Raw genomic sequence first — 17320 nt, forward strand, 5'->3', positions numbered from 1 at the left:
ATGTTTTCAGATTTTGGGGGCAGGTACCCAGAAGAAGGATTGCTGGGTCATATGGTATCTCTCTTCTTAATTTCCTCTGGAACCTCCAATACTGTTCTCCATAGTGGCTGTACCAGTTCACATTCCCACCGGCATTGTATAAAGATTTCCTTTTCTCTACAACCTCTCCAACACTTGACACATTTCTTGTCTTATTGATAATGGCCATTCTAACAGGTATAAGGTGGTATTGAGACAGGATAATAAGAAGCTAGGAAAAGTCCTTGGCAAGTGGAATACGGAAACTGAGAAAGAGCACAATGGCCTGGTGAATCATAGCCAGATGCACAGATGGTCATTAGGGCAGAAGTCCCAACTGCCTGGCAGAGGGCAAAACTGGGGAAACAAGGACCTCACCCCCAGGGTAACCTTTCCTCTCCTGGCCTTTCCTTCCTGGGAATAACAACTAGGCCTCAGTTGTATTTCAGATCCAGGCTAAGAAAAGCAGCAAAACTGAGAGGATGATACCAAAACCAGCTGTGATGAATGAAGACCACCTGCCCTGTCACTGACTGATCAATGGAGACCACGACCCTGAAAGGACACACCTGGAGAACTGATGCAGATTCTGCTGAAACCCTTCCCTGAGACCTTCTCTAAGATTCAGGCCTATAAGAGAGAGAAAGAGCCTCAAGACTAACTTCTCCCTCTGGGGATCACCCGCAGCACCATTTCCTTCCTGCCCCCCTCCACTTCTTTTCCCACAGACACTGTCCCTCAAACTCTAAGGCAATGCACAGCTGGCAGCTTGTCCCCTGAACCTGTCCCCCAAACCTCCTTTTCTCTGACCTCCCAGTGAGCTAAGGCAGCCCAGCCTAGGCTCTTGTGTTGCTTCTTCTGTGTTAATCCTTTCCTTGTTTCACTGTCCCCGGCTTAAATAAATGTACCCTCATAGCCAATGGGACTTATGTTGTGAAATCTTTCCTACACAAAGTCAAGAGCCCATGCACTATTGATGGCCCTAGGCAGATCCCTCAGGGCCAGACCCCTGTGTAATAACAGTGTCTCATTATGGTTTATTTTGTTTTTCTTTTTGCACTTTAAAATTCTTCCTATAATTTTCTTTTTTATTTAAATATTTTATTGTTTATGCTATTACAGTTATCCCAATTTTTCTTACTTTGCCCTCCTCCACCCAGTGACCCTGTCCCAACTCCCACTGGTAATTCCCACACTTATCCATGTCCATGGGTCATGCATATATGTTCTTTGACTAGTCCCTTCACCTTTTTTCAATCAGTCCCCACCTCCCCACTCCCCTCTTATAGCTGTCAGTCTGTTCCATGTTTCTATGCTTCTGGTACTATTTTGCTTGTTAGATTATTTTGTTCATTATATTCCACTTATAAGTGAGATCATATGGTATTTGTCTTTCACCAACTGGCTTATTTCACCTAGCATAGTGGTCTCCAGTTCCATCCATGGTAAGTGAAAGGTAAGAATTCCTTCTTTTTTATTGCTGCATAGTATTCCATCGTGTAAACGTACCCACAGGTGTTTTTTTTTTTTTATCTACTCATCTACTGATGGGCACTTAGGCTATTTCCAAACCTTGGCTATTATAAATAGTGCTGCTATGAACATAGGGCTGCATATGATGTTTTAGGATTAATAGGATATATTCCCAGCAGTGTCACTGCTGGGTCAAAAGGCAGTTCCATTTTTAATTTTTTGGGAAACTCCACATTATTCTCCACAGAGGCTGCACCAATCTGCATTCTCACCAACATTGCACTGTTGCTGGGAGTGTAAGCTTCCCTTTTCTCCACATCTTTGCCAGCACTTGTTATTTGTTGATTTATTGATGATAGCCATTCTGACAGGTGTGAGGTGATAGCTCATTGTTTTAATTTGTATCTTTCTGATGGCTAGTGATGCTGAGCATCTTTTCATATATCTATGGGTCCTCTGTATGTCTTCCTTAGAGAAGTGTCTATTCAAGTCCTCTGTCTATGTTTTCTAATCTTCATCCAAGAATGTGTTTATCAATTTTAGAGAGAGAGAGAGAGAGGAGAAGGGAGGGAGAGAGAGAAATATTGATGTGGGAGGAAAACATCAATAGATTGTTTCCTATATGTGCCCCGAACAACGATTGAAGCTGAAACCCAGGTATGTGCCCTGACAGGAAATACAACCTGTGACCTTTTGGTCTATGACACTATGCTCCAACCAAGTGAACTACTTGGCCAGGGCAGGATGTATTCCTTTTTATCTAGTGTCTTTCACTTGGCATAATTAATTCACCCATGGTGTCAAATGGATCAATATTCATTCATTTTTATTACTGAATAGCATTCCATTGTATGGATATACCTGTTTGTTTATATATTCCCTAGTTGATGAACATCTATGCTCTTTTCAGTTTGAGATATGAAAAATAAAGCTGTTACAAACTTCAGTGTAAAAGTCTTTGCATAGGCATATGTTTCATATCTCTTGGACAAATACCTAAGAGAAGAAGGGCTGACCCATGTGGTAGGAGTATGTTTAATTTGTTAAGAAACTGACAAACTGTTTTCCAAAGTGGTTGTACCACTTACATCCCCACAAGCAATATATCAGTTTCTTACCCACATGTCACATCATCAGCCTTTTACATGTTAGTCATCTTAATAGATATGAAGTGTTATCTCATTGTTGTTTTTTTAAGTCCTCATCTGGGGATATGTTCATTGATTTTAGAAACAGGGGGGAGAAAGAAAGGGAGAAAGAGGGAAATATGGATGTGAGAGAGAAACATTAATAGGTTACCTTGCAACATGCCCTAGTGGGGATTGAAACTGCCACCTAGATATGTGCCATGTTTGGGAATCAAACTTACAAACTTTTGGTGTATAGGATGATGCTCTAACCAACTGAGCCACCCAGTCAGGGCTCACTGTGGTTTTAATTTACATTTCTGTAATGACTATATTATGCTGAGAATCTTTGCATGTGCTTATCTGCCATTCATATATTTCCTTTATTGAAGTATCTTTAAATATTTTGCTCATTAAAAATTGTATTGTTTATTATTGAATTCTTTATTGGGTATATTATGAGATTGTTCTCCCTGTCCATGGCTTGTCTTTTCATTTAACAGTATCTTTTGAAGTACAAAAATTTTTAATTTTGATGAAGTTCAATAGTTCAATTTATCATTTTGATTTTTATATGGGTCATGTTTTTTATGTCATATCTGAGAAATCTTTGTCTAATCTAAGGTCACAAAAATTTATTGTTATTTTTTCCTACATTTACACATAAGGTTTTACATTTAAGACTCTGATTAATTTTTAGTTAATTTTTACATGTGGAGGGATGGGTGGATGTGTAGTAGGCAGTTAGACAGGCATGAGCAAAGTAGAAATGATAGGCCTGGTATGGAATATCACCGGGGCGGAAAGCTCCAGGTGCCTGGCAATGGACAAAACTGGGAAAACAAGGACCTTATTGCTAGGATAACCTTTCCTCCTTGGCATATTGGTCATGTGGCTCAGACCTTCCTGTGACTTTCCTCCCCTGGCATGTCACTAGGCATGCAATGAATCCCTTTAAAGGGGGAACAAAAGGACCCAGAGAATAACCTCATACAACCCCCATACAAACCCTTGCACAACCACTCCCTTAAGCATTAATCCCTAGAAATAACATCTAGGCCTCAATTGTGTTTCAGTTCCAGGCCCAGAAATGCAGCAATGCCAGGCAGAGTGATGCCATGGCTGACATCAGGACAACCTGCAGTGAATAATGACCCCCTACCCTAGGGCTGACAAATCAGAAGAGACTAGGACTCTGAAAGGACACACTTGGAAAGCTATTGAATATTCTATTAAGATCCTCTCCTGACATTTCCCCTAAATTCCCACATTTAAAACCCTTTAGGTAAAGAACCCAGAGCACTCTCTTTCTCTTTCTAGAGCATGCCTGAGCCTTTCTCCCTCTCCTTTCTCCAGGTGTGTATAGCCTTGCTTTCTTTCTCCTAAGTTCCAAGGGCCCATCTTTTGCCTCTGTATCTTGTTTTGTGAGCCCATGCAGCCCAGCTGGCTCATTTATTCCATGGCTCACTTGTTCTACCTCTAACTTTCTAAATAAATTTTTGCTTATATTTGAGTCTTGGTTCTAAATTCTTTCTTAGCCAGAACTCAAGAATCAAGGTTGCTGAACTGAGGTCCAATTACCAGTGATTCTGGTGCCGTTTCACTGCTAACTGATGGAATTAATTTTTAAAATATGGGTATCCAATAGTCCCAGAATCATTTGTTGAAAAGACTATCCCTTTTCCAACTGAATTGTCTTTGTACTTTGCCAAAAATTAGCTGTTCATATATGTGTGGATTCTTATAAATATTTTTATATTATCTTTCAAGTATGGAATAAGTTATATATTTAAAGTAGCACATTGTAGAATTCTTAGGTTATTTTTTAAAGTTTAAATTAACAAATGCTCATAAATGAACATCATAAACTTACTTATCAACTATTTGTGTTACTACAGATGCTCCTTGACTTACAATAGGGTGATTTCCCGATAAATCCATTGTAAATTGAAAATGTAAGCCAGACATACATTTAATACACCTAATCTACTGAAATTCATAGCTTCGCCCAGATTACCTTAAAAAGGCTCAGAACACTTACATTAGCCTACAGTTTCCCAGTACCATGAGAAAGTATTCTACTACGTGTACTACCCCAGTCTAGGGTCGTAAGGATGGCAGCCATGCAGATTGAGGAAAGGGTATAAGGAGAGAGCTGATGGAGCTGTGCAGAAACCTGCTAAACCAAGCACAGATTTGTGAGAGAAGCCTAGAATGCTGCACTGGGATTGGAGAATGCTGACTTCTGCTTCTCTGAAGGACATATGGAGAGGCCACTCTCTTGGGACATGTGCCTTCCACGACTCCACCATGATCCAGTGTAACACAGCACATGCTTTCCTGGACTACTACTGTAACAGGGTGCAGACAAGTGGGGGGACCCCAAATAGGGATTTGGAATGGGGTCCAGAACTCACGGTGTTCAGGAAATATTAAGATGTCCCCACCCCCACCCCCACACAGGTGTGGGTTGGGGGAAGGGACAAATGAAGCAGGGCCATTGAGGGCTGTTTTGCATAGCAACAGCTTTGCAGCTAACCTCTTGAGTGGTCATTTAACATATCTATAACCTTCAACTGGTTACATGGATATGTTAAATAGCTGTGGCCATGCTCTGCGCCAGGGGGATGGAAGTAACTTCTCCACCGAGACATAACTGGGGAGCAGGTCCCCCAAGTTACAGTGCCTGCATGGGAGCTGGGAGAAGATTGGCTCCATGACATGAGGCCATGCCTGCCCAGACTCATGATGGCAGCTCAGTAAAGCTAGAAGGATATGAGAGTTCTGGTAAGTGTAGCCAATTGTGGGAGGAGTTGGAAATGGGGCTGCAGAGGAAGATTGGCTCGGGGATTTAAACCCAGACGTGGCAGCCATTGGGAGAACCACGTGGCTTTGCCAGAGTGGGGACCCCCATAGCTTTAGAAGGGGAACCATCACCCAGCTTTAGCAGATCCGGACGACACAGCTGATGGTGCCAGGAACTGAGGGAGGCCTACCAGCCGAGATGGATTACTGAGAAGAACTGGGGGCTGCCTGAGCCATGGACTTCTATTTTTTTTTCCTGAGATACGGTACCCCAGACTGGGCAAAGGGGGAAGTAAGGACTGTGTGTGTTTGCGGGTGTTTTAAGGGACTTTGGGATTTTGATGAAGACATTAGGTCACTACTTTAAGTCTGTATAGCATTAAATAAACATTTCCTTTCCTTTTCACAAATCTGTGGCATTGAGGGATGTCTTTCCTATAAGACGGCGGACATAACGAACCTGGGGGGTTCCTTTCAGTAATAGTATATCGCACCAGGCCCCCCTTTTGTTTTGTAACAATACATGGAAGCTGAGGACAACATTACCCCAGATCCTGAAGGAGAAAACTGCTGTGAGAGGATGGTGACTCTGAAACACACAAGGATGGGGAACTGTTTGTGCAACTGGCTTAATAACATAAGGATATGAAGAACCTGGCTTATAGCCTGCTGGGGAATAAGGGAAGTGCTGGGTCTTGTGGGAGAACAGGGCTCTGAGCAGAGTGCTCTCAGCAGCTCCCCCCTACCCTCCTGCTCCTGACCCCAACTCCCATTGGAATTCTGTAAATAAAAATCTGTCTCCCTTAACAATAATCGTTGGATCATGCATCAAGGTGCCACGTGAACAAGCCCTGGTTTGCTCAGTTACACTTTTGCTTGCTTTCATAATACTTTGGTTAGAACAAGTCATGAAAACCACACCTTGATGAGCCTCAGGGAAACATATCTCAGTGTTTTAGAAATGTCTTACAGTAAAATTTTGATATTAAACTTGGTGCTTTTCCAATTCCTTTAACCCTCTCACTTCTCTGCCTCACCTTTGGAGTAGCAGCAGGGTTTTCTTTGTACTTTGCCCTTGAGGTAGGGACCATACAGAGAGAACAAAGGGTTTCTTTCCCTGGCTTTTGAGCTCTTAAGTAGCCTTTTGTAAATCTATTGTACAGGCAATGGTATTGAGAGTCATGGATTTCAATTCTAAGGGCAAGGTACTTGAGAGAAAAAAGGGTGTTTTTGAAATTCAAAAGCTTGGCTTTAAATATCAAAAGCCAAAGCCAAAGGGCTCAGAGCACAGATTTTATATCATAAACCAGACTGTTGAGGAGAACAGTCTCTTGCTCAGCCCCCCAAAAGATAAGATTTCTACCGGGGGTGAGGTGGAGTGGCCGAGGGAGATTTGGAGGGAATTTGATTAAAGTTTAAACAGGTGGGTGCCACTAGGCCCAGGCTGTGGTGTTGACAGAGTCAAGACAGGCCTCAAGAAGAGGAGTGACTGCTGACCAGCCAGAATGCACCACAGCCTTGTGTCCACAGGGTTTACATCTAAACAGTGTGGGGACAGTGGTTAACTGTGTCTAGGCCTGAAGGCTCCCCAGCCTCTTGGAATCCTTACATTTCAGTAAGGCGCAGGCAAGGAGAAACATGTTTCTGCATTCCTTCCAAGAAGGTTTTGGCAGTGGCTGTGAGGGTTGGTGGCCTGGAAGAGGCATTCTTAATGGAATGAGAAGGATTCAAAGTCTGTGTAGCTGACAAGCAGATGCCTTTGCTGGACCATAGGAGATAACCTTGCTCCCCTCTCCCAGTGCAAGCATTGTATAAGCAGCTTGATCCTGCAGGAGTGGGCAAAAGGTTTGACAACAGATCAAATCAAGAGTTACCAAACTTTCACAATTCTGAACTGAGATTGTGTTTACAACTTAAAATGCTGGTAGTGATGGGGGACTTAAGAGTTGGGAAATTTTAGCTTAAGGTAAAAAGTTATAAGACTAGCAAGTAAATGTATATGTTAAAGCTTTTGTTTCAGAAACTACAGATAAGGCCTGTCCTGGCTCCTGGGAAAAGAGCTGACCTTCTGGGGCACTGCTAAAGATTAGCACCTGGAGAGAACTGGAGGTATCCAGGCGATTATATTCCAGGGAGAGACAGAAAACCATCCATCCCTGCGAACAGCTAACTGCCCAGGACAGGAATGTTGCAACTTCTTTCACCCAGTCCTCTCTGAATCTCAAGGCCCTCACTGCACCTTGTTTATTCCCTGCTATAAAAAGTCTAGTCTAGAAAGAGAAGGCAAGATTGTCTGTTAGGGTATGAACCCGCCATCTTCGCAGATTGCCAGCTAGCTGAGTAAAGCACCCCAAAAGATTCAATCACTGTCATTGCTTATTGGGTTTGGTAGTGACAGGCAGCCCCAATGCCAGTGTGTGTTTTCCAGTTTCAGTAGGACTTTATATCTGCAGAGCTTCTTGACAGGTGGGACTAGACTGTGGTCTGGGACACAGATGGCAGAGCCCCTAGGGCAGCGCCCAGTCTTGGGTATGCTTGCCCATTTATCTTGTTGTGTATTATATTATTATAAATACTATTTATCTTTATGCTTTGATTGAAAGAATGCTAGGAAGCTACTTTATTAGTTTGCTACTACTGTATAACAAATTACCACAACCTTAATGGTTTAAAATTATACCTATTTATTATTTGATAGTTTCCATAGGTCAGGAGTCCTATGACCTGCCTAGGTTTTCTGCTTAGTCTTATAAGGCTGAAATTAAGGCATCTGCTGAGCTGCATTCTTACCTGAAGCTTGGGATCCTCTTCTAGCTGTTGGCAGAATTTAGTTCCTTATGGTTGTAGGACTGAGGTTTCCATTTCTTGCTGGCAAGAAGAAATGTCCTGGGATACTCAACTTCTAGCAGAGAAATCTCTATCCATTCTGCTCTGAAGGAATCTTATATAGTGTAACATACTGAAGGCAGTAATTATCCATGATATTTACTGGTCCTGCCCACACAAGAGAGGGTATTTATACAGGTTGTGTGCACCAGGGGGCAGCAATCTTGGGCCATCTTAGAACTCTACTCATCACAGCCAGCATGCTATGGAACACACCCAGGACCAAAATTAAAGCTGCAGTCAAGGGGATTATTGCTCCTTGTTGAATGAACCATGAAGGGACAGTGGGAAAGAAAAAGAAGTTATGATTACATCTGTGAATTATTCTTGTTCATGATCCAGTTACATGCAAAGCAAATACTTTCAGTTGGGCTTATTTTCATGAGATCACTCAAGCCAATGAATCACAAGTATCCAATGATCCTGTGAAATCAGTGAGGGTTCCAGCATTTCTGTATTGGATAGACTTGGGGGAAGTAAGTTGGTTTAAAAGAATGGAAAGGGAACTTTTCTTAAGTCACAATTTGTTTTTTTTTAAATGGATGTTTATTGGACATGCCTACAGAAATCATTGAAGAGAAAGATATTAAAGCCATATCTGAGTCACTTTTTGGATTTCGTACTAGTAAATGTATCAGTGAACTTTGGAGAAATATGTTTGACTGTTTTGGGTGCACAGACTGAGCTCTGAGTATCCAGGTACATGATATCACTGGAGTTGATATGATAGCATAGGGAAAGTGAAAAATTACAATCACAAGCCTTGGCTTCTAGTTCTAGATCTGTCTGCCCATGGCTGGCTGTGTGACTTTGAACAAATCGCTCTCTCTCACTGAGTCTCTATAAAATAAGAGGTTAGGACAACATGCTCTCCAAGGGCCAGCCTTTCAGTTTTTTCTCTATGTCTTTAGTACCAAAACCACCTTGGATTTCCAAAAAATCGGAAACACTCAGGAGTAAGAGATCTCCCTGTCTGTTGGACTAATTGGAGAATATTTGTCTCTAGACAAGTCAATATTTACCCTGATGTAGGTAGACTGGGCTCTTTTCTGTTTAAAAATGTCTCCAAGAAGTACCTTTGTCTCTTCCTCTAATCTACTTATGTGTTTCACCATCACTGACTAAACCCCCCTCCCTAGAATGACTTGCCATTATCCCACCAATGCCACATATGATGCTGTGATAGGATGCAAGTTGTACCAACATCTGAATTACAACATCTGAAAATGTAGTCAAATTGGTAGCTGTTGAAGTGGGTTGGCAGATTAGAAATAGGGGAGAATATTCGACAAAAACAAAATTCTTCCACATGGCATTCCCTGAGTATCTCCAGTACAAGAACACTAATGAGCCCTGCTAGATAAAAATATAAATACAAAATCCTGGCTTTTGTTCTCAAGGAGCTCCTCACATCAGAGAACAGGGGGACAGAGCCATGGAATGAGTTTTTAGGGCTTCCCAGGCCCATTTAACTTCATCAAATGGAGCATCCTGAGGTTTAGCAGGCTGTGCTTAAGTATCCTTGTACTTAGCAGGCTGAAGCAGAAGACTAGGTCCTTTGTGAGCCATCTTCATCTGTGTGATGGTCTGTTTGATGTTTGAGCCAACCTGACTATGCTACAGGCCTTAGTTATTCAAACACTAATCTAGGTGTCACTGTGAAGGCGTTTTCTTTCTTTTTTTTTTTGCAGAAAGGCAAAATAATGTTTAAGATTATGATTTTGAAAGTTGACCTATTAAATAGGATGGTTAGATGCCATATGCAAATGGAAATACATCTTGTAAACCACATGCCAGGGCTCACAGTATCTAGGTACAAATTATTACATTTCCTTTAAATTTAGAACAATAAAAAACAAGCATATTCAAATGGAGGGGTGGAATTCAAGTACAACAAAAAGTTCTAAAATTATCTGTCACTACTCCTCTCTCCACCATTAAGAATATGTAACTCCAGAAAAATACAGTGTGGTCATATGAAAATTATTATAAATATATCTCATATACACAACACACACACACTTTAAAAAATGTATGCACATGGGCCATATTGCCTTGATTACATAGTTATATATCTTGGAACAATACACTTTCAAAGTCTCTGCAGAGATGTTGTATTACTTTATGATAATTTATTTAACCAATTTATCATTGTTGGGCATTTACGTGTTTGAAATTTTTGTTCTTACAATGGAAATGAACATACTTGGCATATTTTTGTTTATGTAACCTAAAGTAAATATTTGAAAGTAGGATTGCTGAGTCAAGGGATATGTATTTTTAGCCAATTTTTAAATTGTGGTAAAATAACATAGAATTTACTATCATAACCATTGTTAAGTGTGCAGTTCAGTGGTGTTAAGTACATACATATTGTTGTGCAAATATCACCATCATCTATTCCCCAAACTCTTCTAATTTTGTAAAACCAAAACCCTGTACCATTCAGCTGTAACTCTCCATGACCCCCTGCCTCCATCCCTGACAACTGCCATTCTACTTTCTTGATAATTTTGTCTTGATAATTTTGACTATTTTAGGTACTTCATATACTGGAATCATATGACTTGTGCCCTTTTGTGCCTAGTTTTTTTTCATTTCACATAAAGTCTTCAAGGTTCATCCATGTTGTTGCATATATCAGAATTTCCTTACTTTTTAAGGCTAAATATTATTCTATTGTATGTATAAGGATATGTATTTTTTCTTTTTTATTAGAATTTCTTTTTTAATTTAAATAATTTTTTGTTTATGCTATTACAGTTGTCCTAGTTATTCCCCTTGTGCTTCCTCCAACCAGCCCCCAGCCCCCCACTCCCACAGTTAATGCCCACACCATTGTCCATGTGCATGGTCATACCTATATGTCCTTTGACTAATCTCTGGTGAAAGTCTTTTGTAGGTGTGATTAAAACTCATAATCAGGTTACTTTAAATAGGAGATATTATCCTAGATAGTCTTGGCTTTCCTGACTCAATCAGTTCAAAGACACTTAAAGACAGAGTTGAGGCTTCCCTGAAAGAGGAAGACATTCCATCCGTGGACCACAACTTCAGGGTATGCTCAAGAGTTCCAACCTGCCCTACAGATTTCAGACTTGCCTAGCCACCCCCCAGAATCATGTAAGCCAATTCCTTGTAATAAGTCTCTTAATATACACCTGGTTCTGCTTCTTCTGTCAAACCCTAATATAGATTTTGGTACCAAAGTGGGGTGAATGTTTTTGTGTATTTGCTTATAGAATGAACCTCTATCTTTGGGGATCAGAGGGCAGACTATGGTGGGAAGAATAATGCTCCCCACAGACAAGCAAAGATGTCCATACTCTGAGTCCCTGGAACCTGTGAATATGTTACCTTGCATGGCCAAGAAGAATTAAGGCTGCATGTGGAAATAAAGCTGCGAATTGGTTGACTTTAAAACAGGAAAGTTATTCTTGATTGTTCAAGTGGGTCCAATGTAACCACCAGAGTCCCTAAGGGTGGAAGGAGGAAGCAGAAGAGGGTGATGGAGAGAGATGGCAGCATGAGAAGGACTCTGTCCAATGTTGCTGGCTCTGAAGGCAGAGCAGCCAAAGAAAGCAACAGCCCCTAGAAGCTGGAAAGGCCTTCTGCATTCCAGAAGGGAATGCAGGTCATCGTCAGATGATTTTAGCCCATGAAACCCATTCTAAACTTCTGACCTCCAGAACTGTAAGACAATAAATTTGTGGTAATTTGCTACAGCAGCAACAAGTAAGTAATACCATCTTCACACCTCCCAGCAAGGGATCGTTAATAGCTGTGCCACCAACACTGGCATGGGGTTTGTTCTTTCCCTGCTGTCCCACAGGCCAGCAAGTGTACCATCCAGCCTCTGCCTTTCCCTTTTCAGCAGCTTCCCACCCAGGGCACATACCTCAGCTCTTAGGTCTTTGACACACCACACCCTGTCCCCCAGAATCTGGACAATTCTGGAAAGATCCAGAGTCTATAGTCTGGCACCTGTGTGTATCATCACCCCTATCTCTTTCCTCTCTCTCACCAAGACAGTTTCCACAGCAGATGCACTGTTTATATATAGGCTATTGGTGCCCAGAAGACACTTAAGAGAAATTATATAATGCTGCCTCTGATCATATGAGGCCATGGGGATTCTCTAAGTTTATAGCCTCATATTATTTTGTCAACTGGTTATCTGAAGGAAATGTTTTCTCAACTTCACTCACTTCTTCTTTCAGGAGAATGCATCAAGCACATGTTTACAATATTTGCTGGAAGAAATCTTTCTCTTCCTATACACAGAGCCTTAAAAAAACCCCTGGTAACTGTTGAGAAGAACATCAATCAGGGGCAAAAGGGAGTTTTATTTTCTCCCTTATTTTTTCCTTTTCTTCTACTGTTGTTTCTCCCTCTCTTTCTTCCAAAAATATTGGTAATGATCCAATGCTGGTTGACACTGTTGTAAGATTTGGTCTTGTACTTGCATTAATTCCATAAAGCTGCCGTAACAAATATACTACAACTGGGTGGCTTAAAATGACAGAAATTTATACTTTAGTTCTAGAGGCTAGAAGACCAAAATCACATTGGTGGCAGGGCCACACTCCCTCTGAGACTCCGGTTGAATCCTTCCTTGCCTCTTCCAGCTTCTGATGGTGGCCAGCAAGCCCTGGGTTCCTTGACTTGCAGCTGTACCACTCCACTCTCTGCCTCTGTCATCATGTGGGCTTCTCCCTGTGTGTCTGTGCATTTTCACATGGTCTTCCCTCTGCACAAGTCTGTGTCCAAATTTCTTGCTTTTTATAAGGACAATAGTCATATTGTATTAGGGTCTCACTATACTCCTGTATGACCTTATCTGAATTAACAACATTAGCAATGATCTAGGTTCCAAATAAGCTCATACTTGGAGTTACTAGGGGTGGAGACTTCAGCATATCTTTTTGAGGGAGACAATTCAACCTGTAATAATAGTATTCAGAGATAAACGTGACTTGTTTCTGCTTTTAGTTGCATAGGGAGAAGGAGAATGTACATTGACAATGGCCACGCACAGCATGCTAATTACTAGAACATGGAATGGGGGGTCTCTATTAGTTAGGGGAGTGCTAGCTACTGGAACTAACAAGAAAATTCATACTAGAATTTATTTTTTGCATACATGTCTATGGGCAACATGTCTGTGGCAAGCTTTTCTTTGTGGTGGTTCAGGGACTCAGGCTCCTTTTATCCTATGACTCTGCCATTCTCTAGGTCCTGGTCTTCGGCCTTCAGCCAGTGGGGAGAAAAAGAAGGCACATTTGGGGAAATTATAATTAGAATAAGAATAACAATAACAATATTTATGTAGCACTTTACAGATTAATCTATATACAAGTCCTTTATATACATTAACACACTTCATGTGCACAGTAATTCTATGATGAAGGTACTGTCATTATTCCTACTTTATAGATGAGGAAATTGAGGATGAAATCTTGAATGACTTGCCCAATTGGTTGAGAGTAGATCATAGCAATGTTACGGGTAAGGGGAAGGGACAGGATCCAGAAGAGTGAAGTTAAAGGATGTAGGGCTGTGGAGGGAGCAGAGGCTGGATCATGAAGGGCATCATAAGCCATTCTAAGATATTTGGACTTGAAATTGATGTCAAAGAGAAGCCATAGAAAGCCATAGAAAGTCATCGGCCATAGAAAGGCCGATGTAGCCAGATTTGCCACTAGATTTCTCCAGTGTGTGGTTGTGGAGAATAGTTTGAGAGAGATAGGGCTGGAATTAGAATGATATATCAGTTACAATGCTGCAAGTAATGGAGAACTCAGATTAAAATGATTCAGACAATAAGGAAAACAGTCATTTCACAGGGAAAGAAGCATAGTAGCAGAGACTGTCCAGGCTTGGTTAATTTGGCACCTCTATGATGCCATTGAGAATGCAGACTCTTTTCATCTTCCTTCTCTGTGGTCCTCAGCATGTTGGCCATGACTCCTCATAGTGCAAGGTGGCTTCCCCAACAGACAGAACAGCCTGGGGTGGAAGAAGAAGCCATGACTCTTCCTATGCATCTTTCTTTATCAGCAAGGAAATCTTCCCTTGAAGCCCTCCAACAGATTTCCCTTTATTTCCATTGGCCAGTTTTGGGTCAGATGCCCTTCCTAAATGAATCACTGACAAGAGGAATGAGTTTACAATGATTGGTTTTGATGAATACACACTTACCTTTGTGCCATGTACAAGAGAGATAGACACCTGAAAAAAAAGTTGGTGGGTAACCAACTGCATCTGCTTCTAACAATCATGTAGGTGGCTCTTGCAGAAAGTCAGCCTGGAAATGCTGGTGGCCTGGATCAATAGATCAATAGTGAGGCAATAGGGAGGAAGAGAAGTAGATAGACTTGCAGCTATTAAGGAGATAGCATGACTGCAATTTGGTGATTAATTAGGTGAGCAGCTTAGAAAGAAGAAAAGTCGAGGATGACCAGGTATGAGCTTGAGCAACTGGGATTTTTGCCTATGCCTAGGGCAGCTTCTCTCTTCTTTCTTCATTAAATATTACATATTTAAAAATAATCTCACCTGAGGAAATGTTCATTGATATTTAGAGAAAGAAAAGAAGGTGGGGAGAGAGAGAGGGAGAGGCATAGATGTGGGAGAGAAACATTTATTGGATGCCTCCTGTATGGGTCCCAAGTAGGGATAAAACCCACAACCCTTTGTGCATGGGTCGATGCTCTAAATCAACTGATCCACCTAGCCAGGGCTACACATTGTCTTTTATGAACCATCTGGGAGATGAATATTTTTAGATGAGAGGTTTATTTTTAGATAGAGGTTTAATGAACTGTTGACAACACTTCTAAGGTCATTTGGCTGGCAAGTAAGTGGTGGGCCTGGATTTGAATTCAGATCTTTTTGTCTAATTCCAAAGCCCTTTTTCCTACCACAGTTCCATTCTGCCTCTGCCAAATGGGCATGAAATCACAATGCTTGCTTCTAAAAGAACAAGATAGAGAAGCATACAAGTAAATATGCTAAATGGCAGACTGTGATAAGCACCAGAAAAAATAGAAGAAACAAATGTTTTTGAACACCTACTATGCTTCAAGCACAACACTTAACATGTTACCCAATAATAATAACAGAGACTAATCAGGCATTTGACAAAGTGCTTGCTGGGTAAGCATCACAACCACCCAATGACATATGTGCCCACCCAATCTGAGGGGCTAAGAAATGCCCCCAAGGACACACAGCCAGAGTCCATCTTGGATGTCTTCAGTCTCCAGCACTTTCAGCACGAAGGCCAATCTCCTTGTCCTGTCACACCATCTCTCCTGGCCCACCTTCAGCTCTCTCTAGCCTGGCTGTTTACGATTCCTGCTTTGCAGTTTTTGCTCCAGCAACTCTAACTCACTTGTAGTTCTTCAGGACTGAGACTGGAGTGAGGCAAGAGAAGTCACCTAGGGTGCGAAATTTAAGAAGTGCACATAGGTCTCAGCTCGTGGTTCTTCATGCATCTGACACTCAATAAATCCTCTCAATTTTTGAGCTGTTCAGAAAGGGGGATGATTCCCCTGTTCATTAGGGGAGCATTCCAGTCTTCTTTGATGAAAACTGAACCAGGCTGTGGGAGGTGGTGACTGGCTGGTCTCAGGAAGCTCTGACTTGGAGTCTGTCCAACCTTTCACCTCATTTGCACCCAATGTGTCAGGAAGGGTAGCATCAGCAGCCTCAGACCCTGAACCTGACACTGCCCCTTGGCCTGGCAGCACAGATGTGCCTGTCACAGTGTGAAACTGTTACAGTTTGAAACTTCATAGATTACTTGTCATTCATTTGTTCAAAAATATTTTTTTGAGAGCCAGTTATGTGCCAGGCACTGTTCCAGGCACCGGGGAAGTGGTGGGGAAGGAGACAGACAGTAGGTCTCCCCTCCTGAAGCTCCATCCTAGGGCAATCAGGATCTTTCCCATTGTCCACATTCTAATGATAAACCTCCCTCACATTGTTACAGTGTGTCATAGCTTACCAAGCACGCTTGATCCTCTCCAAAACCTTGTGCAGAAAAGATTTACTATTATATTTCATAAATTTTCACACTGACATTTTTTCTCATTTTAACATTTCTGACATCAGGATAGGTCTTAGAATTGATGGAATGTCATAGTTTAATTGATAGCATTTATTTTCTTAGTGGTAAATAAGAGAATGATGGGTCTTACAATCAATGGTATCTTAGATTTAATAAAATACAGAGTTATTCTTGTTTTGCAGATAATGAGGCTGAAGTTTAGAGTTTTAGTGACTTTTCAAGGTCACATGCTTTGTTGTCTACACAGGCAAGAGGAGCCCTGGACAAGTTAGGGCAATGCCAAAAGCCACGGTTCTCCTGGCCAGAGCATTGCCTTTGCATCTGGGGAATTTGATTTCTGAGCACATCATGCTTGCTTCTCTCATTTTTCTGCAGGGAAAGGAAGCTCTGCGCTGTTCCAGGAAGAGCTTCTAAGTTGAGTCAGACCCCTCCTCACTCCACCCCACCAGGGGAGCAGTGGGTGTGTGGCTGAGACTAGATTTAAGCCCATCTGGGATCAAAAGAGCCCCATTTCCCCAGAGCATCCATGGGGTTTGATTGAGCTTCCTCTGGTCTGCTGAGTGATCAGTTGACAACAAATGCATCTGGGCAAGGAGAAGGCCTCTGTGATCAGTTGTCATCTCTTCGAAACACCCTTGATGCATTTTCTGTCTTCATTACCTAGTAGGTGTCAACCCTGCTGTGGTGATCTACAATCTGACAAAACTGTTTCCCTGTGGCTGGGAGGCAGTCATGCTGCTGGGAGAGGGGGGGAAATCAGGGATGCATACTATCTGGAGACAAAGTGACAGAGGAAAGGAGAAAAAGGAGAAGGAGGCTGCTGGAGGTACAAGTGGGAACCACAGTTGGTGTTGCCTTGCCTTTACTTCATACCTAATCCCAAAGCTGAGCCCCAGATCCAAAGCCAGATGTGGGGTGACTCCAGTGAGCACAGTGG

This window comes from Phyllostomus discolor, chromosome 6 (genome assembly GCF_004126475.2).
Source record: "Phyllostomus discolor isolate MPI-MPIP mPhyDis1 chromosome 6, mPhyDis1.pri.v3, whole genome shotgun sequence".
NCBI classification, from domain to species: domain Eukaryota; kingdom Metazoa; phylum Chordata; class Mammalia; order Chiroptera; family Phyllostomidae; genus Phyllostomus; species Phyllostomus discolor.